General features: G+C 38.0%; 1 pseudogene; it reads right to left on the reverse strand.

Moving 5' to 3' along the window:
• Positions 1-3,767: 3,767 nt before the first annotated feature.
• Positions 3,768-7,082, reverse strand: LOC102498062 (uncharacterized protein C6orf203-like; annotated as a pseudogene).
• Between the last annotated feature and the right edge of the window lie 4,372 nt (positions 7,083-11,454).

The following is an 11,454-nucleotide window of genomic DNA, read 5'->3' on the forward strand; positions in this document are numbered from 1 at the left end:
TCAAAAGAGAAGACATGAGGGACTGGCAGGAGGCGTAGTGGTCAAGGTGTTGGACTTCCACATGGCTGACTACAGTTCAAGCCTTTGGACTCAGAGCCTTGAAACTCACTCTGGGTGCATGTGCATGTGTGCCTAAAATCCCGAGAGGAGAATGGAGGAGAAGGGATTATGGCATGGCCGTCCCCCCTGGGGAGTGATTTCTCACTTTCTCTCTCTATCTCTCTGGCGAGTGCATGTGCCCTACAGCAGAGAGAGAGAGAGACAGAGACAGAGACAGAGAGAAGGACACAAGAAGCAGGATATGTGGGATTATTGGGGGTGAGAACAAACCAAAAAGGCTACTCTGTTGGATCATGTGAAATTTCCCACAAGTGGAGACTGTCTTCTGTGTGTGAATTACCTGCAGACTGAATAAGAAAGAACTTCTTGTCCCAGTCATTAAGCAAATCAAACAGAAATCTCCCCGGTGCTAAATACGTATTATATCACGATTTACTGATCAGTTTCTCAGCCAATTTTCTCAAAGCTCAATATCAGTACAAAAGGCAAAGCAATAAGAGCATCTGAAAACCATCAATGATTATGGTAGAATCCTGAATTTTACCATCCTCCTTCTGATTACCCCAGTACAGTAGATGCAACACAGTCTTGTGTCATCATCTGAGATAAAGATGAAGAACTGAAGGGCAAACAAGTGACTCACTTTAATGGATTTGCTTCAGACAAGAGAAACCTGTAATTTCTCTTAGGCGTGCTTGACAGACCCATTGTGGAGTGAATCACAGACTTACACAAGCCTTGAAACTGTGGGCAGCATTACAGTTCTCAGACTGACTTCTGGCAACAGGCAGTTTGGTTCTCACTGGGGCTTCCCGGACTTCCCTTTTTAAAAATTGGAGAAGATGGATTTCAGTCCCTGAAAGGGACTGCAAGAGGTTGGGGGGAGCCAGCGTGGTACTTGCGATGGTGGGGTACAATGGCCAGGAGCTTGGCGTTGACCTTCCAGCTGGGTGATTCACCATCTCTGGGCTGCTAGATCCACTTCCTGGGTGCCGTGAGTACATGTACCATATCAACACCTTTTTTCCTGTTGGAGAGAGAAATGATTATTTTTGCACATGTTTTAGAATGGGGTAAATGTGTGATTTGTGATGGTATTTTCTGGAAAGTGTGATTCTACAGGAACCTTCCCTAACATTATTTAGAAATTGGCTAGCTCAGTTTTGGAGTATTTCCTAAGCCTTTTTTAATATTTATTTTTCTTTAAGAATCATTTGTGGGGCTCTGGTTGCTCTCTCCTAGGAGTGAAAATGCAAAGCAACCTGTCAGACAATTAGACTCACTGTCTCCATATTATCCCCTGGGACAATATTTCAATCTCCTTTCTTTAGACTGAATGTAAATCTGGATTTTCACAAAAGCATTCTTTTGTAGTTCGTTCTTTTAGTGAGACTGACAAAACTGTCTTTACATTACTTAAAAGGAAACATTTCCTCCAGCTACTGGTAAAACCTTCCTGCAAAGGCTTCTCTCCTTATTTGAGGGGCTAAAAATATGTTAATGAATGTTATATTCTGAGGACACTTTTGGAAACATCTTTAGGTGCTTTTTTTTAAATTTCAGGACTATAGTGAGTTTTCTTTATGAAGCAGAGCAATTGCTAGGTCTATCAATTTCTTTAAAAATTATGTAACTATTGTGCTCTTGAAAAAAGTCATGATGTATTCTTGCATGGAGAAATGTAGAAAAATACATTATGACTTTTCTGATGACCTAATATCGATATAGTTGGTGCGATGTCTGGCGTGCCTTCCAACTTTGAAATGAGGTGATTTTGAAATCCATCAGACTCCAGTTCTCAGAAGACATACTAAACGATGAAGAGATTGGCTGGAAGCCATCTAAAATAGCCAAGGATGAGATGATTTTATTCTAATAAATCTTTCATATCTTTCTTTCCCCCAAGGCTCTGTACGAAGCACTTCATCCATGGTTAGGGAAAACTGCTGAGTGACTGAATAGATTCTATTACCGAGGCTGATAAATACTGGAGCTTAAACACATACATACAACTGCTTTATCCATCTGATGTTACAATCAGAATTCTAATTACTGGAGTAGACAGAACATATGGTATGGTATGAAATTAGGATTAGGGAAACACACACGCATCCACGTACAAACACACCCCCCCAAATCTAGGTCACCTAAACTCTGAAGTTCCTCACCCTCCAGTTAACCTTTCTGGTTTAGTCACTCCCATCAGACAATGGGACTGGCCAAGGAGTATGAGGTGAGTTTTCACAGAGAAGGTTGCCAAGCTGGTGAGAATAGGGCCCTCCCTCCCATGCTGTGGTACGGTTTGGTAGAGAGGAGCACTGGGAAAGTGTCTGCTTGGTTAATGAACATCCCCAGTCCACTTGCCTTTAGGGTGTTTTGCTTGAAGAAATTTGAGAGATCACACCTTCTGATGCATTCCTTCTTGACTAACTACACTTACAGTTCCCAGACTTACCTTTTTGAATTTTCTTTGGAAATCCCAGTGCCAGCCCTCATTCAGCATGTTCAGATGGGTGGGGAGAACCTTAATCTATGTGAGTTATCTCCTACCACATCATCTGGAATGGATCAGAAAGAAGTTTCAGTAACCAGGCAGACTAATTGCAGTTTTGAATTCCAACTCATTCATTCAGAAATTCAGTTTTAGATACAACTTTAGGGGTTAAATAGGAGTTGGTGTTCAAAAACAACTGGTGTCTGGGTGGGCAGGTGGCGTGGTGGTTTAGATGCTGGATTCCCACATGGCCGAATATGGTTCGAGTCCTGGACTTGGCGACTTGCTTTCTCACTCTCCTCTCTTTCTCTCTCTGTCTCTTTCTGGTAAAGATTGAAGACTAACAATAATAAATAAAGTTAAAAATAAATAATTCTTTAAAAAAGGAACTGCCGTCTTCTGGGTCTGTCAAAAGAAGTAGAGTTTTATGAGTTGTGATCTGTGGAGATAATGTAGAAGAGATTCTTGCCTTGTCATGCCACTCTTTTATGCCCATGGCGGACATTATCTAGCATGGCATCCTTTCTTGTTCAATCTCGATGGGGCCTCACAATGCTTTCTTCTGTAAAACTCCAGGTAGTACAACAAAGGGGAGGTCCACAGGAGGCCCTACCTTAGGAGTGTTTGTATTTAATTCACCAGATCGGAGTTATCTAGAGTCGCAAATATGCTCGTCTGCCCCTTTAAGAAATATTGCCTCATGATTTCCCCTCATAAATGATAGATTAACTTTATTTTAATAAAAATGTCCTTTTATAAAGTTTACCACTAGAAAACAATGGATAATAATCACATTTAAAGAAGCAACGTAAATAAAAATGCTTCTTTTTATGGAAAAGGAGGCTTTTTATTTGAAATGGTAGGGAGCATATTCTGAGGTTAAGATCTTTATCGGCTTATATACTTGACCTAGTCTGTCCCAGGTGAAATGTTTATTTGGTTATTTTCCTATCCCTTTACTGATTCCTTGGGTAGTAAAACTACTTGTATTAGATCACTAAATGAACAAAGCGTTAACTCAGTAACAGTCATTGACATACAAAATGTATTATATCCACACTAAAACCTCAAGTTTTCTTTTTTCTGTTATGTCACTAAAGTATGTACATTTTATATATTTTATAGATAAAATTTGCTTACTATCCATTTAAAAAAAGTTCACCATTGGAAAGCAGATTTATAGATCAAAAGCAATTTGATTAGACAAAAGCATTTATTTAGAAATACTCTTAGTCTTAGACAACTTTAGTAACCATTTCCTAACTTTGGCAATCACCCTACATTTTTCACTTTCAGTCTTCTTTTTTTTCTTATAATTTTTAATTTATATGTGATTGTTTTCATCGTTGAGAGGTACAGTATAAATTTTTTTAATTGTCAAAGAGTGCATGAATTTACCAGAGACAGACAGACAGAGAGAGAGAGAGAGAGAGTGAGAGAGAGCATCTCTCAGTGGGGCATAGTCACACTGAACTCCTGCACTCTCTTCTCCATTTCTACATTCATTTTTAAAAATTTTTTTAGAATTATTTTCACTTTATTAATTTATTTATTTTAATTTGACCAGAGAGGGACAGAGAAAGAGAGGAAGTGAGAAAGCAAGCCACCAGGTCCGGGACTTGAACCATGGTCGGCCATGTGGGAGTTCAGCACCCTTAACCACTACGCCATATGCCGGCCCCCATTTCTACATTCTTTTGGGATTTGGGGCATACATGCACATGTACTGGGTATGTTATTCAAGCCACTGGGATAGGATTCAAGCTATGGCTGGCCATATGGGATTTAGCTTCCCTCAGCTACTTGGCCATGATGCTGGCCCCAGTATGCTTTTTTTGAGGCATGTATACAGCTTGCAGTTTGCAATAATCAAAGCAAGGATAAAAAGCATTTTTACTTTTCTTAGCACTCAACACTGCATTATGTCTTGTACACCTGAAAATTGCTCCACTGGTTGTTTTGGAAGTCTATATTACTTTTTCTTCAGTGTTAATTCTTTCAAAACTCCAGTTCTTTCCATGCACTGATGTCTTTTAACCAATTTCTTCCTATTCCTTCCTATTCCCATCAAACATACAGTGTCTACCATTAATCTCTCTACTTCAGTCTTCTCTTCAAACACTTTGATTTTTTTGAGGAGAATATGCTCCACTGTCTGCTTCTTTATTCTTTTCAATGAGAAGATCTAATATATTTCCTACTTTTACCATTTTGCTTTTCTTCCATAATTTTCCCCCATTAGGCCCAAGTTTACCTTTGTAGAATGCTTCATCTAGCTTATTTCTCCTAATGTATCTATGCCTGTCTTCATCTCAAAAAGACTATACTACTTTTTCCAGGTCTTTATAGTCTTCTGTCTTAGGGAGGTCATCCTCAAATTCCTTTTCCTTCTCACTTATCTCGTTATAAACTTCTTCATCAGAGTCCTCTTTATCTTCTACTTTTGGCAAAGTGCTTTTAGTAGATTTTTTTAGAGCTTATGTTACTTTAGAGTCTCACAGAAAGTAGAAAACTATGTTCTGTATATATTAAAAGCCCTGGGAGTTTCAGTGAGAAAATACTATGGAAAGTATTTCATAATTTGATGCATTTATGTTAGTACTAGAAAAATATAAGTATTGATTCTAGGAAGCACAGAGTTTGTGTATAGAAGTCATCCTTTGGGGCACACCCCAGAATCCAATTCAATCATTGGGCTTTCTTAAAACGCCCATGAGCAACAATACTCGTCATAAACCTGTTCATCAGGGCTGCCTGTTCCTCTCTGCAGCTCACAGCCTCAGGATTTTGAAGCAGAAACTTGAGATGCTGCCATCTCGATCTGTAGGGAATATTCACTCCCTCAGTCATCTATCCAACAAATGTTGACTGAGTGTTTGCTGTGTTCTTGTGCTCTTCTGGCTGCTGAGGATAGGGAAATGTTAGGTCTTCACCTCCAGACTAATGACAGCCTGATTTCTTTGTTTACTCCACGAGGTGTGGCCCAGTTTCTTCCAGGCTCTGGGGCTACCAGCACTAATTCTGGTGCTCTGTCGATCCATTGTAATTAGGGCTTAGGTAGTGGTGTAGGAGGTGCTGATCACCGTAAATTCACTGGGGAGATAGATCCTTACACACAGTCCCTGGGACTATTGGGTCTAAGCTGCATTTTTCTTTAAGTGTACAAAACCAGAAAATGCTATTTTCTCTCTCCCTTTACAATCACTATGCTAGAGGAGGGAGCCTGACTTCTATCCGCAGTCTAGAATTGCTGCTTATTATTGTGTGAAAAACAAAAATGGATGGTGGTGAGTAATTCACACTTTTTATAAGGATGCATTGAAAGAAACAAAGTGTGAAAGTAGGAAGAAATTTGGGACATGTTTGATTACTTTTATTGGTCCTTGAGAAGTTGTCATTCTAGGTGGTTTTCATTGCTTTTATCTCTGAAATAAAGCAGCCAATTTGGAAAAAAGACAAAAAGCTGCCCTTTGAGTGCCTAGTATATAAATGAGGACAAATTTATTTATAGAAAATAAATATTTACCCCCTTGCCACAGAGAGCCTCACTCGAGTTCTTCGGCATTATTTTCTTCTTCCATTTTTCTTCTCCTTTTTTCATTCTCCATTTTTAAATCCCTTGTATTTATCCCAGGTTTCCTCCTATGAACATATTATATAGGAGACTGGCATTTGGTAGATGTCCAATAAATACATGTGTATCCGAGTCTGTATTACATTTCATGATAACATATTGTCATGAAATAGCACACTAAAATTATCCAAAACATTTTTGATAATCAAGTAAATTCAGTAAAACCTAGACAAAACAATCTTTTTATAAGAATTCTCAGAACTTTTAATTGTGTGGGTGTGTGTGTGTTGAGGAGAGGAGAGAGTTTGGTGGTGGTGGTACACAGTGTTTCTCAAACTTATTTAAAAATGGAATCCCTTTGTCTTTAATGAGGCCAGAGTTTCACAGAAACCCTTTTTAGGACACATTATTGTAGAGTCTCATGGAAAGTAGAAACATTTATTCTGGACATATTAAAAACCTTGAGAGTCTCAGTGAGAAAATACTATGAAAAGTATTTTATAATTTGATGCATTTAAGTTAGTTCTAGTACTTGTCAAGTCCAGTAGACACCAACTCCTACATTGCTTGTGTATGAAAAATAAAGCAGGCAAACTTCCTGAATTTAGAAGAAATTTGTCAGTGTCTACAAATGGCCTCACTGTTTTCTATTCTTTTCTATTTCCTTCATTTAACTTTTGGTACCTGCCACAAGGGTTGACAAATAAATGGTAAAAATATGTGTCAATCCAGACATGAATATCCATTATTACCGTAATACTCTATCAGGATTATTGCTTACTGTTTTATTTCCCCTCTCTGAATATTAGAATGTTGATTTAAATAGCAGGTAATCTATTTTCCCAACAAGGTGTCTTATTTTTGCTAGTTTTTTGGACACAGTACCCAGGGGATTTTATAGAATTAGGAGTTTATGAAGACACATGATTTAGTTGATAATGCTGAACATATCATAGAAGGAAATCAATAAATGGTATAAAATTACTTTAAGCCTAATGTATTAATAGATTAAATAGATTTGGATTCTTCATGTAGGAGAGGATCTGGCCTTGACTCCAACTGTTTCACTAAGGAACTGGTAAACTCTTTGCCTAGAGAGTTAGACTTAGCCTTGGTTAGGTTCATATTTGAAAGCTTCTTTTGTATAGCCTGTGTTCTAAAAGTTCTTCTGGGTGATCTACTCCCTTTTTGTCATACTTAATATTTAGATTTTACACCCTTATTTTTTTATTTCTTTATTCTTTCAAGAGATAATCTACTGCATATATACATTATGCTACGTAATAAAGAACTTTATTTGTATTTGCAAAAACATTCCAGTTGGGATTCATGCAAAACTCAAAGTTAAGTCCTTATTAATAGTTGATCTAGGGCTGGCAGGAGGCACGGTGGTTAAGGTGCTGGACACCCACATGGCCAACCGTGGTTCAAATCCAGACTTGGTGACTTGCTCTTTCACTTTCTCTCTTTCTCTCTCTCTCTGTGTGTGTGTGTGTGTGTATGTCTTTCTCTGGTTGAATTAAAAAATAATAATAATGATAAATATAATAAAATAATTAGTCAATCTAAGAATATGTTCTCCTTTCATTCTGTCTTATAAAATATAAGCTATTGATGCTCAATTATGTTGGCGAGGTCTAGACCCTAGAGCAGTTATTAAGAACTATGCATGTAGATCTGGATTCAGTATGACCAACTGTGGTTCAAGTCCCAGTCCCCGGCAGCTTGAAAAACTCACTGGACATATATATATGTGTGTGTGTATGTGTCCCAAATCCTGACATGATGGAGAAATGGAGGAGAAAGAATTGCATGTGACTATGACCCCTTGGGGAGTGCTTTCTCACTCTTTCTGTCAAGAGCACACAGCTTCTTGCAATTAAAGAAAAACTTATAATGGCAATGCTTCTTTAGTTTTTTAATTCCCCATTCTCAGAGCACTTATCCTGAGTTCATTCTCTGCTCTGGAGAGCACTCTGGCTTTTGGCCTTAGCTACATTTGCTTTCTGATGGGAGGAATCCCATTCAACCCTCTCTAGTGAGAAGAGAAATGACCCAGTTGGGGCCAACCAAAAACAACTATCCAATCCCTTCCCACCAATAAAACTTGGCAAAAATAAGAATACTGTGATTCCTCTTGGGTAACACCATTGAGCATTCTCCCCCAACATTTTTAGTACCTGAAGGACATTTACCATATAATTATCATACCACATGGTATGTAGGTTACATACACTAGGCTGTAGTAACATGAATGATTGTAGTAAATTAATGATTGAAAATCCTCCAGCCAACTGTGCTCAGTTTAAAGTTTGTGTTCAAAGTTTTCTTATGGTTATAACACATATATTTTCTGCTAGGAAAATTTTTCTGAGTTTATTTAAATAAATGAAGGGTGTCATTATTCATAATGTTCCACAAAGAGCACAAGGATCTATAGAAAATGTGGAAATGCCCTGACTTCCAGATCTTTTACTCTCTGAACACTTTCAGGAGCTGTGCAGACTTGGAATCCTTGCACTGGCTGGGGAGACATTTTGACACTCAACAGATCATCTCACATCCCATCACTGTGTCAAATGCCTGACTTTCTTCCAGCAAGGTTTGTTTTAAGCAAAACATTCTATATTAAAAGAACTAGGACAGAGTAGTTGGAACTATGTAAAGATGGCTCTTACCCTCAACCTTCAGACAACAGGTGTTAGTATTTGCAAATGTCTCTCTTTGGCTAATTTGTACCCATTTGTGCATTTTAAACCTTTCTCCCTAGATGAAGGGGAATTGGGTTTACCTTCAGCCTTGGTGCTGTTATTTGAATGTACATATCTTTTCAAGCTTTGCACAGTTGCAGTATTGCAGTCAACGAGGTTTACTGAAAGCACGATTACTGCTAATTGAAAACTTCTGTCACTGATATATGTGTTTTGATATTTCAGTTTAATTATGAAGAATAGCAAAGAGAAAGGATCAAAGTGACCACTTTAGGGGAAAAGTGAACATTTTTCAACTTGAAAATAAAAATGGATCTTACAGCGTATCTGTTTTTTGATTGCTGGTTATAATTCGTTAGAGGCTTGTGAATTTAATTTAATGGTTAGAGACCTGTATTTGAGAAAATGTCAAATAGAATAGAGTAAAATACAAGATAAAAATATTGGAATTAGCAGAGTGTCTTCTTTGTAAGTATTTCAATATACAAATATTTTTGCATATAATGAAATAGGTTTTTCAGTTTTATATATGCATGCCTATATCTATACCTATGTCTGCACATTTTGAGTGATAAATAAGATCTGTTTTTTATTGTGTCATGACCTCAAATTTTGAAAGCCATAGGTAACTTATGTGAAACATGTGGGTACTTTTAAGACTGTTTATACTAGTTCTTCTGTTACTTTCTCTTATGGTGATCAATGTAAAGTGTATCCTAAAAAAAATTCACATTGCAAATTGTTTAGTGTGCTCATCCACCAATTTATTGCAAACCAAGGAACTTCTTTCCACCCACACTGAGAGATCATGAATTCTGTACACGTACTTCCTATGAATATGCAAATTCATTGCAACACTTTACATACCATCTTCCCATTTTCCCTTTTCCCTGCTCAGACTTGTTCTATGAGAGAATGTCGTAAATCTAAATACTTTCCCCCTATTTGTTGATTAGGAACCTTAAATTCAGAGACAATTTGGAAGCAATGCTGTAAATGCCTGTGCCTTGTCAATCCAGCTACAGGCTCTCTAGACTCATGAAAGTTCATCTTGGACTTGATATCACACTGGAAAGATCTGGTGCCAAATTAGCAAATTTTGTCTGCTTTACGCCACAGATTAGCTCATGAGCTTAGATGGACTTGAGATAGTTCATCTCCATTATGTTTCCTTAGGGCTTAGCCTATGTCAGGGCCACTCACTAGGTGCTATGTGTACATGCTGTCTCTTCTCACTATCAATCTGATTTGTCTGTGTTTCCGACTGGACGTCCTTTATGGAAAGGACACCATCTTTTATTACTGTATCCCTAGTAACTGGTATAACTTCTAGCATATAAGAGGTGCTTGACAAATGTTGGTAGGTAGAATGAATAGTCATCTATGCTTTAGAAAATAAAAGAGAAAATGGGTTCAGTAAAGGTCAAATAGTTCATGAACAGTAAAGATAAGACTACAATGTTGCTCTGCTGACTCTAAAATCCGTATTTCCACTTTGCTGCATCTGGACTTTTAAGAAAATCATTGTATGGAAAATTGTTACCAATAAAGTATCTGCATTGCTACCATTCTTTATAAAAGTATAGGATAGGTGATAGTCATGATCCTGTTCATGAATTTAGCCTTTGTAATGAATACTTTCTTGGCTTTAGAAGGTGGAACAATCTAGAAAAAGATAAGAAACAAAGATGTAGAAAAAGAATAGAGTCTTTCCTGACCCTGTCCAGGGGTGAAGAGATAGGGAACCCAGAGCAGAAGAGCTGTGGATTGAGAAAGGACAGACAGATAAAAGTCAGGGTCAGAAAGTTGGCATCTCTGCTGGAGAACTGCTACAGCCTTGAGCTGTTCTGTGGTCTTTCTTTCTTTCTTTTTTTTTTTTTTGAGAGGTTTTTGCTATAGAGCGTGTGTGCTCACCAGACAGAGAGAGACAGAGAGACAGAAAGCGAGAAATCACCCCCCAAGGAGGATGGCCACACCACAATCCCTTCTACTTCATTCTCCTCTTGGGATCTTGGGCACGCACTCACCTGTGCCCGGTGTGAGTTTTAAGCCAACGGGTCTGGGACTCGAACCACGGTCGACTACAAGGGAGTCCAGCGACATAGCCATTAGGCTAACTGCTGGTCCCTGTGGTCATTCTTTTACAGGGGAAACAAAGCACCTTGCTTCAGATGTAGAGCACCACACGTTCAGGTTTCTTCTTTTTATTTGTTTATTTAAATTAACCATTTAATTAATATATTTAAATTTATTATTATTTATGCATTCAATCACTATACATCATTTAGATAGAGACTTTACCCAGCAGGATATACACCTCAGTCCAGCCCAGTTGAGAATACTGTACATGTCATCATCAACAGGTAATAAATCATCTACTCTGTCCCACAAATGTCTTATCTCTCTAGTTTTTTTCCCCCAAATTTACTGTCCTACACTTTTCCCCTTCTCTATCTTTAAAGCTCAGCAGTAGATTATGTCTTTGTTTAGAGCTTTCGAATGCCCTGCAGGATAGTGCAGACGATTTACTTTAAGCCATTCCTTCCACTTTTCCAGTGCTTTTAGTTTTCTGTACAGTAGTTCATCCACCTGTGAGAGGAAGTCTAGTGCTGGCC

Source organism: Tupaia chinensis, unplaced genomic scaffold (genome assembly GCF_000334495.1).
Source record: "Tupaia chinensis unplaced genomic scaffold, TupChi_1.0 Scaffold000252_1, whole genome shotgun sequence".
Classification (NCBI taxonomy): Eukaryota; Metazoa; Chordata; class Mammalia; order Scandentia; family Tupaiidae; genus Tupaia; species Tupaia belangeri.